The 2,837-nt window shown below is 37.4% G+C and overlaps 1 long non-coding RNA gene across 1 annotated transcript; it reads right to left on the bottom strand.

The window, feature by feature from the left end:
- Positions 1-1,126: 1,126 nt before the first annotated feature.
- On the bottom strand, positions 1,127-1,479 carry LOC108966387. Its single transcript, XR_001993182.1, has 2 exons — positions 1,448-1,479; positions 1,127-1,390 (listed from the first exon to the last, which is right to left on the bottom strand). It is a non-coding gene; the product is annotated as an uncharacterized LOC108966387 (long non-coding RNA).
- Positions 1,480-2,837: the final 1,358 nt, after the last annotated feature.

Genomic DNA, 2,837 nt, shown 5'->3' with positions numbered 1-2,837 from the left:
AGATTGTAACTACTATATTTATATCTGCAGCCCGTATCATTTTCTCAAGCAATAGATTGAAGAGGTCATATGATAGAGAATCGCCTTGTCTGCTAGGAGAGTTCTTTCCCGATCCTGATGGAGCTTTTGGAATTATTCAACGTCAGCTTACACAGCCGTATTAACTTTGCGGGGCTAACACATTCAGAAATAACGGAATAATGGCAGTTCATTTTCATGCTGTCGAAGGCGGCTTAAAAATCGACGATAAGGTAATGTCTGTCGATCTTCCTTTCATGGATATTTCGCAAGCCATACTGTTGACGGTAGGCTTCAGTCTGACACACACTACACTCGATAAGATCTTATATGCGATATTAAAGATGCTTATCCCAAGGTAATTGGCCAAGATTATGGGGTCCACTTTTACCGCAGAGCACACTTAGATTCCAATCGTTCGGAATGCTTTCATCAGGTCATATCTTGCAAAGAAGCTAATGCATGCACCTTGCGAGTTCTTCGTCGTCGTATTTGAACAGCTCGACCGGTAATCTATCGGCCTCTGCTGCTGAATCTCATCAATGAGTTCGGAATGGAACAACTATTTCATCAACATCGACTGGGGAATCTGGTTCGTCATTTCCACTGTGCTCTTAGAGAGCAGAAATAGAAAACCTTTTAGTTGTGATTCTATCTTCTTGACGTCGTTTGTTGACGGGGGTGCTTTGCTATACAGAGACGCGCGTATCTTCGATACAACAAGACAATGATCCGAGTCGATGTTATGAACACTGGAGACATGTCGTCCATCTATCGCATCATGACTGATATGGTTTTGCACTTTTCCATCCGGAGACAGTCAAGTAGCTTTATGAAATTTCTTGTGCTCGAATAGAATATAGAATAGAACAAACAACCATATTTCGAGTGCCCGCGAAGTCGATCAGACTCGACTCATTTGAAGAGGTTTCGCCTTTGAGGTTCAATTTTCCAAATGTTGCAGAAAAGATGCCTTCATGGCCCATCCTGGCGTTAAAATCGCCAAACACAATTGTTAAGGCATTTCTTCTTAACATTTTTGCATATAATACGTTTCTTCTATGCTCTTTGAAATTTATCTGCTCCATATACAGTATAGTACAGACTATTATAATGTTAATGAGTTTATTATGTAGACACAATGAATTTAAAGTTTTACTTTACAATTATTAAATCTGGTTCATCAAACACATCTTCAGGCGCTAAGTCAACATTTAGGTTAAAAAGTGTTTTTCTTTTTTTTTCTTATTGGTGATAGTCCTTCTTGTGAGTAGAATGTCGGTTTTCCATTTCTTGTGGTAGTGGTGATGGTTTTTTACATCTTTATCGGTATGAATTGATCGTCATTTTGTAAAAATTGTGCAGCGGCCAACTGTAAAGAGGAAAGACTATAAACTTAATTTTTAGAAGAGTAATATAGAATATCTACCTGAATAACCGTCATGGCTACGACCAAGGCTATTATACACATCTAGATGTGTATAAGAGACAGATTATACACTTTTACGTTTTGGATGGTTTTGTAGCTGTATGAAATAGTGATAAACTGTACTAACATCAATAGGTAACTTATTCAGCATTTTATATGTTTCTTCGTAGTTCACATCTCGTAGAAGTCTTTATGATAGATTTCATAATKCTAACCGTTCAAATTAGATTTGTTTCATGACGGTAGGTCACTTATGAAAACGTTAACCCTTTATCGCTTAGGAGTGGACATTTCTGCACCGCTATTCAAATTCAAGCATACATTGTTTAACTGAGGAGATCCAACGTGAGGAGAGAGAGAATTATTTCGAAAACTTTTAGGCCACATTTTGTATGCAATTTATTATAGCCGACGARAACGACTTAGTGGCTTTAAGAATATAAAAGTAACCAATATTTTTCGGTTATTGTGTAGTCACTAGGTCTTCTTGAAGATGTCTTTGTTTTTTTTTTTTTGTTAATTATTTTAAGGGTTAAAAGTAAAGTGGAATGTGGAGCGTATATAATTGGTCATTAAATAAAATTGAATTAACTGCGAAGTACATCAAGTCAAATTTATAAATGATAATAAGAAAGCTGTACAAAAAAATTTTTTTTTCTCTCCTGGATACCTTAGATCTTTGTTTATTTGATTATTTTTACAATTTCCGCTTTTTTGTAATACAAATTTAGTCTTCCACTTATGATTAGGATTCTGCACATGTTCTTCGCGCAAGCAAGCGTCACGTGATCCTTATTCTCAAGCTCCATACCGAAAATATGCGAAAAATTAGACGGAAGGATTTAAGGTTTGGTAAAGTTATGTTCTCTACATGAACTCAGTGATTTAATACGTATAYGTTGMTAGTTATAGAAWGGAGTTGTTGCAGGAMTATACTGTCCAGAGTTAGCCATAAGGCAAACTTAAAGTGGATTACAAGCTAAGATCTCTGTTATTGCGAAAGCCGCGGAGCATGCCTCTAATGCACCTTCAGGCAATTAAAAAGTCAACATCAACGGGGACAGCCAAGCAGCAATCAAGGCAGTAACCGCATAACATCCTGATAAGCAGACCAGCAGTGGCAAGTGTTGCCAGACGTAAGCAACTTTACTTCTACTGGGTACCAGGCCACMAAAGCAKCGAAGGCAATGAAMTAKTGGACGAGATTGCCAAGAATGATGTACAGCTAATACCCGAAAACGCGATCAACATTGGGAAACCCAATTGTGAACTGTGGCCAAAAGTATAACCAAAAACCGATGTTATGAGAGACTGTGAACCAGTGTAATTGATAGCGCTTGCTTACTGCAAGACTGTCATAACTCAAAGAATATCCAAGAATAAGCACTTA

Source organism: Bactrocera latifrons, unplaced genomic scaffold (assembly GCF_001853355.1).
Source record: "Bactrocera latifrons isolate USDA-ARS-PBARC rearing strain unplaced genomic scaffold, ASM185335v1 scaffold_16, whole genome shotgun sequence".
NCBI lineage: Eukaryota > Metazoa > Arthropoda > Insecta > Diptera > Tephritidae > Bactrocera > Bactrocera latifrons.
The sequence above is the reverse complement of the archived record's forward strand: the minus strand, read 5'-3'. Positions and strand labels throughout refer to the sequence as shown.